Source organism: Musa acuminata, chromosome BXJ3-8 (genome assembly GCF_036884655.1).
Source record: "Musa acuminata AAA Group cultivar baxijiao chromosome BXJ3-8, Cavendish_Baxijiao_AAA, whole genome shotgun sequence".
NCBI lineage: Eukaryota > Viridiplantae > Streptophyta > Magnoliopsida > Zingiberales > Musaceae > Musa > Musa acuminata.
Genome location: NC_088356.1, coordinates 33,715,753 through 33,730,169, shown reverse-complemented (window position 1 = coordinate 33,730,169; position 14,417 = coordinate 33,715,753).

Genomic DNA, 14,417 nt, shown 5'->3' with positions numbered 1-14,417 from the left:
CTTAGTGTCGATATGGTCCTAACATATTATGTAAACATATTGCACTCGTAAAATATTTTTTAACATTTGATCTTTTACTTATATTCCAAACATCTGTGTTTTTTAGAAAAGATTTGCATTGGACTAACATATGTCACTATTTTTTTACTTTATGAATTTTTTGATATTTTTATGAATTATTTATCTTGTGAAGTATGTGTTATTTTTCATCTTTATTCAATTTTTTTTTATTTACACAGAAATATCATAAATCCATATAATATATTTTGATATTGAAGTCTTTAAATTAGTCCAAAACACTTAGAAAAAATTTTGGAATATAGAAAATATTTACTAATATGTGATATATTATTTTTGGATAAAATCCAAAATTAGTGCATCACAATGAAAGACTGCTCTAAAAGACCTAAAATTGTTAGGAAAGGTTTGCATTGGACTCAAATGAACATATGTCATTATTTTTCATTTTAAAAAATTATTTGATATTTTTATAAAATATTCAATATGTTAACTATGTGTTATTTTTTATTTATCTTTTTTTCTTATTTCACATAAATATCTTAAATTGAAGCAATACTTTTTTTTATATTTGAGCTTCTAAATTAGTCCAAAATACTTGGTAAAAATTTGGGTTAGAGAAAATATTTCATAATATTCAATGCACTATTTTTTGGTTTTTCCATTTTCATAGAAATATGATGGATTCATGCAATATCTTTTTACATTTGAACTTCTAAATTAGTCCAAAATACTTGATAAAAATTTAGAAAAATTATTTGATATTTTGGACCATTGCATGGGTTCATCATTTTTCTATGCAAATGAAAAAAAATTGGTCAAAAATAAAAAAAATGACACACAATGCATAAGATGAATAATTAATAAAAATATCAAAAAATAAAATAAAATAAAATACTAGTGACATATTGTTGAATCTCGTATTTTGATGATGAAATTACTTGAGTGACGCAGGATGCTTCGATCAGGATAAGACAATTAAAACAGGAAAATCATGTTGTGCCGGAGGAACATGTCAGAAGATTGGACGTCGGGCCGGTGGATCGGTCGACGTATCGACAGAAGGCTTCGGGCCGTGGACTCGAGCATCGGGCAAAGAAGAGCGGGTATTGTGCCAAGGATATCGGAGTTGCGGAGTCAACTGGCCGATTGGGCAATAGGCTGCAAGAGAGGACGATGCGCCGAAGAATCGGACGAAGCGTCGAGGGACCAATGACATGCCGGACAACTTGGTTAATTGCTTAGGATTAATTGTCTCGATCGAAGTTTTATTTTACATGTGCAGGATTAACTACGATGAAAGTAAGATATGCAGCAAGAGTTGCGCCGGAGTCAAGACAATGATCACGTTGGGAGTTCGAGAGTTCGACGGAAGTTCGGACAATCGTCGGAGGTTCTACGGGAACAAATCCGAGAAGTCCACAAGCTTGCCAAAGAAGCTCAGCGGAACTCGCCAAGTGGATCGTCGCAAGTCCAGGAGTTTGCCGGAAGTCCGCAGGAGCATCACCGAGGGTTCATCGGATGATCGACGGAAGTTTGCCGGAGGCTCGCCGGAAGAAGCGATTGACGCACCGGAGCAAGTTGTAGTAAATGTCTTAGGTGTTGAATCTCAGATTTTGATGATGAAGTCAATTGTCATTTGTTGTCTAATCTATGTGTTGAGATAAGTGTGCAGGATTAACTATGATGAAAGTTAGACATGCAGCAGGAGTTGCGCCGGAGTCAAGACAATGACCATGTTGGGAGTTCGAGAGTTCGACGGAAGTTCGGACAGTCGTCGGAGGTTCTGCGGGAACAAATCCGAGAAGTCTATAAGCTTGCCAAAAGAAGCTCATCGGAACTCTCCAAGTGGATCGTCGCAAGTCCAGGAGTTTGCCGGAAGTCCGCAGGAGCATCACCGAGGGTTCATCGGATGATCGACGGAAGTTCGCTGGAAGAAGCGATTGACGCACCGGAGCAAGCTGCAGAAATTGTCATAGGATTTATCGTAGTTAGCACAATGATTAAGTTGGAAATGGGAGGTGATCCCATTAGCTTAATCTTGGGGCAATTGGGCCCCTAAAAAACCCAAATTGGGCCGAATGGATCTACCCATTCGGACCCTGATTGCTGTGGGAGATGCAACCGCCCAAGCCAGGAGGTAGCACCGCCTGGGCTAAGTCTCCCAGGGAGACTGGGCGGTGCAACCACCCCAGCCAGGAGGTAGCACCGCCTGGGCTCAGTCTCCGAGCGAGACTAGGCGGTGCAACCTCCCCTAACAGGAGGTAGCACCGCTTGAGCTCGGTCTTCGAGCTCTGGCAGGCGGTGCAACCGCCCCAGTCAGGAGGTGCAACCGCTTGAGCTCGGTCTTCGAGCTCTGGTAGAGAGGTGCAACCGCCCTAGACAGAGATGGCACCGCCTAGAGGCTCAATCTTCGAGCTCTGCCAAGCAGTGCAACCGCCCCAGTCAAGAGGTGCAACCGCCTGATCCTAGAAATCTGGGAATTGACAGTTTTTAGCTCCAAATTTTAATTGGGTTGGGGCCTATAAATACCCCACCCATTCAGCACTGAAAGAACAAGAACTTACACTCGAAATCTTGATCTTTTTCTGTGATTCTTAGAGCTCAAAATTGTTGTAAAGGCTAAAAGTTCTCCTCCCTTTGTTCTTCAAAGTTTTGAGTTGTAAAGAGAGGAGAGAAAATTTCTGTAAGGGTTGTCTCCTAAGCTCGTCAAAAGGAGTGAAACTGTAAAAGGGTGGTTGGCCTTCGCCTATTGAAGGAAGGCCTCTAGTTGACGTCGGTGACCTCGTCGGTGGAGGAAGCCAAAAGTGGAGTAGGTCAAGATTGACCGAACCACTCTAAATCTCGGTTTGCATTTACTTTGAGCATTTTATCTTTACCGCAAACCTCCTAAATAGCTACTGCCTTCTGCGCTTTTACGAACGAGTTTCTAAGTTCAGAGCTTTCTGAATCTACGTTTAGACGTAAATCGGCTTTTTCGTACGATCATTACATTTCAGTTTACGTTTGCGTTTTGATTTCAATCATAACTGCAAACTACCTTCTGCGCATTTATAAAACATATCTCAAAGTTCAGTATCTTCAAAATTGGCATTTAGACGTAAACCGGTTTTATCGTACGAACATCGCATTTCAGTTTGCGCTTGCATTCTGATTTTCATCATAAACTGCAAAATGCCTTCGTAGATTTACTTTAACGTCATCTTGCTTAATCTTAAGTTAAAGTAATCTTAGAATCGACTTTTACATCAAAATCGTTTTTATCAAACGAATGCATCTTTCGATTTTAATAGTGAAAGATTTCCGCTGCACTAATTCACCCCCCCTCTTAGTGCTCTTGATCCTAACAATTGGTATCAGAGCGGGGTTAACTCTCAAACGGATTAAAACCCAAGAGAGATGGCTTACGCCGGAAAACAAGAGGGCTATTCTATTACACGTCCACCCAAGTTCAATGGGACGGACTACACCTATTGGAAGACCCAAATGAGGATCTTTCTTATTTCTATGGATTTTGAACTTTGGAATCTTGTCGAAAACGGTTTTTCGAAGTCTTCTCTTCCAATGATCAATTGGAATGATTTGGAGAAGAAGGCTTTCGCTCTTAATGCAAAGGTTATGAATGCCTTATTTTGTGCACTTGATAAAAACGAGTTTAATCGTGTTTCGATTTGTGAAACCGCATTTGATATTTGGCACACACTCGAAGTGACTCATGAAGGCACAAGTAGAGTGAAAGAGTCAAAAATCAATCTTTTGTTACACTCTTTTGAACTTTTCCGGATGAAACCGAGTGAGACTATTGGCGACATGTTTACCCGTTTCACGGATGTCGTCAACGGTCTAAAAGGACTCGGAAAAAGTTTTTCGGATTTTGAGCTCGTAAATAAGATTCTAAGATCCCTTCCTAAAAGTTGGGATCCTAAAGTCACTGCTATTCAAGAGGCGAAAGATCTAAACAACTTCCCTCTTGAAGAACTAATTGGGTCATTAATGACCTACGAGATGACTTGCAAAGCTCATGAAGAGCAAGAAGACATCCTTCCAAAGAACAGGAAGGATATGACACTTAGAACTTCAGAAGACCACTTGAGAGAAAACTCAAGTGATGAGGACTGTGACAATGACTTAGCACTTCTAACAAGAAAATTTAAAAAATTCATTAAAAGAAACAAGTTTAAGAATGACACAAAAAACAAACTTGAACCCAAAAAAGACCAAGTCATTTGCTATGAGTGCAAAAAGCTGGGACACTACAAGAGTGATTGTCCCCAAATCAAAAATAGAACACCAAAGAAGAAGGCGCTCAAAGCAACATGGGATGATTCGAGCGCATCCGAAGAAGAGGAGTCCAACACTGAGCAAGTTGCTCATTACGCCCTAATGGCTATCGGAGAAGAGGTAACGGATTTAATTGATGCAAATTTACCTTATCATGAATTATTAAATGCTTTCCATGAATTATTTGATGAATGTAAGATAATTAGTAGAAAATACAAATTGCTAAAAAAGGAGCATGATAGTCTTATTTGTAATTTTGATAAGTTAAAAGCTGAATATCATGATAGTTTAAGCTCATGTATAAAATGACATGATCTAGAAACTCTCCAAAAGGAAAACTTACTACTTAAGGACACCTTGAAGAAATTCGAGATTGGTAGCAAGTCATTAAATATGATCCTTGCAAACAAGGGTCACGTTCCCAAAAGAAGTGGAATTGGATTTGTGAGAAGTCCTCACCAAAATCCAACCACCTTCATAAAAGGCCCCATCTTATATGTTCGACACCAAAGCAAATGCAACTTTTGTTGCAAACTTGGACACAGAATGCATTATTGTCTATTCAAGAAGATGAGTCCGAATAAATTAATTTGGGTCCCTAAAGGAACCATGATAAACTCTATGCAACATGATAAACAATGTAGATCTATCTTTGAGGCACCCAAAAGCAAATGGGTACCTAAAAATCATCCTTTCTTGTAGAAACTCATACCATCGCAAGCTAGGAGCAAGAGATGGTACCTTGATAGTGGATGCTCAAGGCATATGACCGGAGATCCATCTCAATTCTCTAAGTTCACTAGCATAGACGAAGGCTATGTCACCTTCGGAGACAACATCAAGGGTAAAAACATTAGCAAAGGAACCATAGGTAACAAATCCAACTTTTTTTATTGAAGATGTTTTGTTAGTTGATGGTTTAAAACATAACCTCTTGAGCATTAGTCAATTATGTGATAAAGGATACATTGTTAGATTCGAATCTAATGCTTGCATCATTGAAAAACCACACAAAAACATGTCTATGATTGCATTAAAACAAAATAACGTATACACTATTGACATCAATGATTTGTGTAATGAAATGTGTTTTTCGGTTTTGAATGAGGATGCTTGGCTATGGCATAGAAGATTAGGTCATGCTAGCATGAAACTAATCACTCAAATATCATCTAAAGATCTTGTAAGAGGAATTCCTCATATCAAGTTCATCAAAGATAATGTATGTGATGCTTGCCAATTAGGTAAACAAATTAAGGGTAGTTTCAAATCTAAGAATTAAATAAGCACCTCTAGGCCCTTACAATTGATCCATATGGACTTATTCAGACCAATCTCTACATCAAGCCTAGGAGGTAGCAAATATGCCTTCGTCATTGTGGATGACTATAGTAGATACACATGGACTTACTTCTTGAAACAGAAATATGAATGCTTTAGATCTTTTACCAAGTTTTGTAAACTTGTTCAAAACGAGAAGGGTTCTATGATTTCATCAATTAGAAGTGATCATGGTGGAGAATTTCAAAACCATGATTTCCAAGAATTCTGTGAACTCAATGGATACAACCATAATTTCTCTACTCCAAGAAATCCTCAACAAAATGGAGTAGTAAAAAGAAAAAATCGAAATTTACAAGAAATGGCAAGAACCATGTTGAATGAATACAGCCTACCCAAATATTTTTGGGCCGAAGCCATAAACACTGCATGCTATATTTTGAATAGAGTTCTAGTTAGACCCTTACTCACCAAAACTCCTTATGAGTTATGGAACAACAAAAAACCCAATGTTTCATATTTTAAAGTCTTTGGGTGTAAGTGCTTTATCTTGAATGAAAAAGATAACTTAGGAAAATTTGATGCTAAATCCGATGAAGGAATCTTTCTTGGTTATTCTTCGGTTTCTAAAGCTTTTCGTATCTTCAATAAAAGAACATTAATTATTGAAGAATCCATTCATGTTGTTTTCAATGAGATTTCCGAAATCAGGAAAAACGATTTTGATGATGATGTTAATTTTGATTCCTTGAATTTAAATGAAACCCCGTCTCCAACTAGCAACTTGAATGCATCCACTTCCGAAACATCCTTACCCAAGGATTGGAAGTATGTAAATGCTCATCCTAAGGAGCTAATCTTAGGAGACACATCAAAGGGGGTTCAAACACGATCCTCTCTTCAAAATTTTTGTGCCAACACCGCTTTTCTCTCCCAAATTGAACCCAAATGCATTGATGAAGCCATGAAAGATGATTCATGGATTATCGCAATGCAAGATGAATTAAATCAATTTGAGAGAAATGAGGTGTGGAAGCTTGTTCCTAGGCCAAATGACCGGTTAGTTATTGGTACTAAATGGGTCTTTAGAAACAAGCAAGATGAAAATGGTATCGTGGTTAGAAACAAGGCTAGACTAGTAGCCAAAGGTTTCAACCAAGAAGAAGGTATCGATTACGAAGAAACCTTCGCTCCTGTGGCTCGATTAGAAGCCATAAGGATGCTTCTTGCCTATGCTAGTAGTAATAATTTTAAGCTGTTTCAAATGGATGTTAAAAGCGCTTTTCTTAATGGTTTTATTTTTGAAGAAGTCTATGTTGAACAACCTCCTGGATTTGAAAATAATAGCCTCCCTAATCATGTGTTTAGATTAACTAAAGCTCTCTATGGTTTAAAACAAGCTCCGAGGGCTTGGTATGAGAGACTTAGTTCTTTTCTTATTGAAAATAATTTCATAAAAGGCAAGGTTGATACTACATTATTCATCAAGAATTTTGAAAATAATTTTCTCATTGTTCAGATTTATGTTGATGATATTATCTTTGGTTCCACGAATGAATCTCTTTGTGAATCTTTTGCTAAAACTATGAGTCTTGAATTTGAAATGAGTTTAATGGGAGAGTTAACATTCTTCTTAGATTTACAAATCAAATAACTAAGCAATGACATCTTTATTAGTCAAACTAAATATGCTATGAATTTACTAAAAAAGTTTAATATGAATAACTCAAAAGCTATTAATACTCCTATGAGCACCTCCACTAAGTTAGAAGTTGATGAAAGTGGAGAAAGTTTCGATCAAAAAACTTATAGGGGTATGATAGGAAGTTTACTTTACCTCACTGTAACTAGACCAGACATCATGTTCAGTGTAGGACTTTGTGCTAGATTTCAATCAAACCCTAAGATATCTCATCTCAAAGCAGTTAAAACAATACTTAGATATCTTAATGGTACCATAAATCTAGGATTATGGTACCCAAAATCAGAAAATCTTGAGTTAATTGCTTATGCTGATGCAGACTTTGCTAGCTGTAGACTAGATAGAAAAAGCACATCAGGAACATGTCAATTTTTAGGACATGCCCTTGTTTCCTGGTTATCTAAGAAACAAAACTCGGTTGCACTATCAACAACCGAAGCTGAATATATTACAGCAAGTGCATGCTGTGCACAAGTTGTATGGATGAAAAACACTTTAGAAGATTATAAAGTTCATCTTAAAAATATTCCCATTAAATGTGATAACACAAGTGCAATATGCTTAACAAAGAATCATATACAACACTCAAGAACAAAACATATTGATATTAGATATCACGAGATCATGTTACTAATCATGATGTAATCATAGAGTTCATTGACACCAAACATCAACTAGCCGATATTTTTACAAAACCTCTAAGTGAAGAACAATTTGATTTCATAAGAAGAGAATTAGGAATGTTGATGTGTCCAAATACATAAACTAGTTAAAATTATCTTTCGGACTTTATTGAATAATCAAATCACTTGACTGCCATTACATGCCTAAATAACATGTTGGAAATTATGTGTTTTGTCTTTTAATTGTATTTGAAAATCTGTAGCATAGTCTTGTCCGAATGTATGAAAGAGTTAATTTCATTTTCGGATTCGCTTAACAATTGGAATGCTAAAAATTGGATTTTCTCGTACACTCTTATGAAAAATATTTTTTTGAAATAGATTTGATGAAATGATTCCATCTTAAAATATGGATGATAGTATTTCTATTTACAAAAAGTTGTTTCACATATCTTGACTCAAAGCAAACTCACAAATAGCATGAATCAAAGCAATCAACATATCATGTTTTCCTTTATGTGCTTGAACAATTAATTTCCTATCATTTACTATTGGAAATAACATGAATCAAGTAAAGGCATGAAACAATCATTGCACTTATACTCAAAATTTACTTGTATTGTTCTCCTGATATCACAACTACCATGTTTTTTGTTGATGACAAAGGGGGAGAAATATATGAATTGATGCTATAAACACTGATGCCATGCTTGCATCACCAAGAGATATATGAATAAATGCTATGATTTGCATTATGCCTTGTATCGTGTCAAGATATCAAACAAAAACTTGCATCGTAATTTTACGAGTTGATATCTTACCGTGTGATGAAATGCAATACTTGCTAAAATATTTGAAATGTGTACTTGAAATGTGTACATCATGTAATGATATCAAAATCATACTTCACAGTTTTACATGCTGATATCTTACAATATGATGAATTGTTACTCTTACCATCATTCAAACTTGTAATGTAAAATCTGAAAATGAATGTCAAGCCTTGACATCATCTTCAGAGAGATACATCATGATAGGAATCATGATAGGAATATTGATAAGTTCAAATGATTTTAACTTATGTCTCTTGAATTCTTAAGGTTTTGAATTCAAGAATGACTTATCTCAAGTATGGCATAAAGACAGGGGGAGTTAAGGTTAACTCCATTATCAATTGATTGTCATCATAAAAAAGGGGGAGATTGTCGAATCTCGGATTTTGATGATGAAGTCAATTGTCATTTGTTGTCTAATCTATGTGTTGAGATAAGTGTGCAGGATTAACTACGATGAAAGTTAGACATGCAGCAGGAGTTGCGCCGGAGTCAAGACAATGATCACGTTGGGAGTTCGAGAGTTCGACGGAAGTTCGGACAGTCGTCGGAGGTTCTGTGAGAACAAATCCGAGAAGTCCATAAGCTTGCCAAAAGAAGCTCGTCGGAACTCACCAAGTGGATCGTCGCAAGTCCAGGAGTTTGCCGGAAGTCCGCAGGAGCATCACCGAGGGTTCATCGGATAATCGACGGAAATTCGTCGGAAACTCGCCGGAAGAAGCGATTGACGCACCAGAGCAAGCTGCAGAAATTGTCTTAGGATTTATCATAGTTAGCACAATGATTAAGTTGAAAATGGGAGGTGATCCCATTAGCTTAATCTTGGGGCAATTGGGCCCCTAAAAAACCCAAATTGGGCCGAATGGATCTACCCATTCGGACCCTGATTGCTGTGGGAGGTGCAACCGCCCAAGCCAGGAGGTAGCACCGCTTGGGCTAAGTCTCCCAGGGAGACTGGGCGGTGCAACCGCCCCAGCCAGGAGGTAGCACCGCCTGGGCTCAGTCTCCGAGCGAGACTGGGCGGTGCAACCTCCCCTAACAGGAGGTAGCACCGCCTGAGCTCGGTCTTCGAGCTCTGGCAGGCGGTGCAACTGCCCCAGTCAGGAGGTGCAACCGCCTGAGCTCGGTCTTCGAGCTCTGGCAGAGAGGTGCAACCGCCCCTGACAGAGGTGGCACCGCCTAGAGGCTCAGTCTTCGAGCTCTGCCAGGCGGTGCAACCGCCCCAGTCAGGAGGTGCAACCGCTTGATCCCGGAATTCCGGGAATTGATAGTTTTGAGCTCCAAATTTGAACTGGGTTGGGGTCTATAAATACCCCACCCATTCAGCACTGAAAGAACAAGAACTTACACTCGAAATCTTGATCTTTTTCTGTGATTCTTAGAGCTCAAAATTGTTGTAAAGGCCAAAAGTTCTCCTCCCTCTGTTCTTCAAAGTTTTGAGTTGTAAAGAGAGGAGAGAAAATTTCTGTAAGGGTTGTCTCCTAAGCCCGTCAAAAGGAGTGAAACTGTAAAAGGGTGGTTGGCCTTCGCCTATTGAAGGAAGGCCTCTAGTTGACGTCGGTGACCTCGTCGGTGGAGGAAGCCAAAAATGGAGTAGGTCAAGATTGACCGAACCACTCTAAATCTCGGTTTGCATTTACTTTGAGCATTTTATCTTTACCGCAAACCTCCTAAATAGCTACTGCCTTCTGCGCTTTTACGAACGAGTTTCTAAGTTCAGAGCTTTCCGAATCTGCGTTTAGACGTAAATCGGCTTTTTCGTACGATCATTACATTTCAGTTTACGTTTACATTTTGATTTCAATCATAACTGCAAACTGCCTTCTGCAAATTTATAAAACATATCTCAAAGTTCAGTATCTTCAAAATTGGCATTTAGACGTAAACCGGTTTTATCGTACGAACGTCGCATTTCAGTTTGCGCTTACATTCTGATTTTTATCATAAACTGCAAACTGCCTTCGTAGATTTACTTTAACGTCATCTAGCTTAATCTTAAGTTAAAGTAATCTTAGAATCGGCTTTTACATCGAAATCGTTTTTATCAAACGAACGCAGCTTTCGATTTTAATAGTGAATGATTTCCGCTGCACTAATTCACCCCCCCTCTTAGTGCTCTTGATCCTAACATTAGGGAATATCGTAGTTAGCACAATGATTAAGTTGAAAATGGGAGGTGATCCCATTAACTTAATCTTGGGGCAATTGGGCCACTGAAAAACCCAAATTGGGCCGAATGGATCAACCCATTCGGACCCTGATTTTTGGCAGGAGGTGCAACCGCCCAAGCCTAGAGGTGGCACCGCCTGGGCTAAGTCTCCGAGCGAGACTGGGCAGTGCAACCGCCCCAGCCAGGAGGTGGCACCGCTTGGGCTTAGTCTCCGAGCAAGACTGGGCGGTGCAACCTCCCTTGACAGGAGGTGGCACCGCCTGGGCTCGGTCTCCGAGCAATGGCTGAGCGGTGCAACCGCCTCAGTTAGGAGGTTGCACCGCCTGAGCTCAGTCTTCGAGCTCTGGCAGGAGGTGCAACCGCCCCTGACAGGAGGTGGCACTGCCCAGAGGCTCAGTGTTCGAGCTCTGCAAGCGGTGCAACCGCTCCAGTCAGGAGGTGCAACCGCCTAATCCCGGAATTCCGAGAATTGACAATTTTGAGCTCCAAATTTGAACTGGGTTGGGGCCTATAAATACCCCACTCATTCAGCACTGAAAGGGCACTGAACATACACCAAAATCTTGATCTTGTTCTGTGATTTTTAGAGCTCAAAATTGTTGTAAAGGCCAAAAGTTCTTCTCTCTCTTTTCTTCCAAGTTTTGAGCTGTAAAGAGAGGAGAGAAAATTCTATAAGGGTTGTCTCCTAAGCCCGTCAAAAGGAGTGAAACTGTAAAAGGGTGGTTGGCCTTCGCCTATTGAAGGAAGGCCTCTAGTTGACGTCGGTGACCTCGTCGGTGGAGGAAGCCAAAAGTGGAGTAGGTCAAGATTGATCGAACCACTCTAAATCTCGATTTGCATTTACTTCGAGCATATTATCTTTACTGTTAGGATCGAAGCGGCACTAAGAGGGGGGGGTGAATTAGTGCAGTGGATTAAAACTTCGGTTTTGATAAATCTTTCGTACGATGAAAAGCAATATCAATGGAAACCGATTTTAGAAGCTTGATAACTTAGAAACTTATGGAAGCATAGTAACTAAGTAGAGAAGTTTGCAGTATGTAAATGGCAAGAGTAGGATGCAAACCAGATAACGCAGCAGTTTTTAAAGTGGTTCGGTCAAAATGACCTACATCCACTTGCGAAGCCTTCTTCGAAGAGGCTTCCAACTTCCACTAGCAAATTTCTTGTAGGGGAAGGACTAATACCCCTCTTACAACCTTTACAAGTGGTTCACACTCTTATAATTCTTTTCAACAAGATGGGAGGAGGTGAACACTTCAGCAATATGAAAAACAAGGCTTGCAAAGACTATTCTAAGGCTCTTAACTCAAACTACTACTTTTCAAAAGGTTGTAATCCCAGCTGAGATTTGAGGGGTATTTATAGGCCTCAAGAGGATTCAAATTTGGGCTCCAAAATTTGAATTTTCTTTAGTTTCCGATGCTGGCGGTGCCACCGCCCAACCAAGCGGTGCCACCGCCTGGCTCTCGGGTGCTAGGCGGTGCCACCACCTACACTATTTCAGCTCATTGGTTGGGCTCCAAAATTGGCCCAAACCAGTCCGAACTAGAGCCTAATTGGCCCCTACTTGGTTTATAGGATTAACACCTAATCCTAACCCTAAGTAATGTGCTAACTACGAATTTAAAGACATTTTCTAAGCTATTACAAAGTCCGTAAGTCAAGACTTCTTCCGGCGAGCTTCCGGCGAGCTTCCGGCGAACTTCCGACGATTTTCCGATAGACTCTCGGAAACCATTCTGCGGACTCCCAGCAAGCTCCTAGACTTCACGATTTGATCTTGACGAGTTCCAACAAGCTTCTTCGGCAAGCTCCGATCTTTCTCGGTGAGCTCTGCGAACTTCCAACGAACCTTCCGGCGAGCTTCCGAAAAACCCTTCGGCAAGCTCCCACTACTCATTCTCGGCTAGTTCCGGCAGCACTCCCGACGAACCTTCAGACTTCCGTCGAACTCTCGAACTCATAATGAATCCTTCGTGCTTGACTCCGACACTTTGTTTTGCTTTATGTCTTCGTCGTTATCGTAGTTAATCCTGCACACACAAGCTAAAACTCTACTCTGATCTAGACAATTATTACAACGCGAATTGACATTTTGTTGCTTGGCACGTCATTGGTTGGCGCTTCGTCTGATTCTTCGGTGCATCGACCTCTCTTGCGACTTGTTGCCCAATCGGCGGTTGACCTCCGCAACCCCGATATCCTTGGTGTTGAATCTCGTATTTTGATGATGAAACTACATGATATATGTTTATGATTTAATCTGCGTTTTGAGTGACGCAGGATGCTTTGATCAGGATGAGACAATTAAAGCAGGAACATCATGTTGTGCCGGAGGAACATGTCAGAAGATTGGACGTCGGGCCGGTGGATCGGTCGACGTATCGACAGAAGGCTTCGGGTCGTGGACTCGGGCATCGGGCCAAGAAGAGCGGGTATTATGCCAAGGATATCGGAGTTGCGAAGTCAACTGGCCGATTGGGCAATAGGCCGCAGGAGAGGACGATGCGCCGAAGAATTAGACGAAGCGTCGAGGGACCAATGACATGCCGGACAACTTGGTTAATTGCTTAGGATTAATTATCTCGATCGAAGTTTTGCTTTAATTGTGCAGGATTAACTATGATAACGATGAAGACATAAAGCGAAACAAAGTGTCGGAGTCAAGCGCGAAGGATTTGTTGCAAGTTCGAGAGTTCGACGGAAGTCCGAAGGTTCATCGGGAATGCTACCGGAACTAGCCGAGAATGAGTTGGGAGCTTGCCAAAGGATTTTCGGAAGCTCGCCGGAAGGTTCGTTGGAAGTTCGCGGAGCTCGCCGAGAAAGATCGGAGCTTGCCGAAGAAGCTCGTTGGAACTCGCTAAGATCAAATCGTGAAGTCTAGGAGCTTGCCAGGAGTCCGCAGAATGGTTTCCGAGAGTTCATCGGAAGACCGCCGGAAGTTTGCCGAAAGCTCACTAGAAGAAGTCTTGACTTGCGGACTTTGTAATAGCTTAGAAAATGTCTTTAAAATCATAGTTAGCACATTAATTAGGGTTAGGATTAGGTGTTAATCCTATAACCCAAGTAGGGGCCAATTAGGCCCAAGTTCGGACTAGTTTGGGCCAAGTTTGGAGCCAAACCAAGTGAGCTGAAATAGTGAAAGAGGTAGCACCGCCCCAGCCAGGAGGTAGCACCGCCCAGGCTAAGTCTTCCAACGAGGCTGGGAGGTGCAACCGCCCCAGCCGGGAGGTGGCACCGCCTGAGCTCAGTCTTCGAGCAAGACTGGGCGGTGCAACCTCCCTAACAGAGAGGTGGCACCGCCTGAGCTCAGTCTTCGAGCTCTGCCAGGCGGTGCAACCTCTCCAGTCAGGAGGTGCAACCGCCTGATCCCGGAATTCCGGGATTTGATCGTTTTGAGCTCCAAATTTGAACTGGGTTGGGGCCTATAAATACCCCACCCATTCAGCACTGAAAGAGTAAGAACTCAAGCCGAAATCTTGATCTTTTCAGTGGTTCTTAGAGCT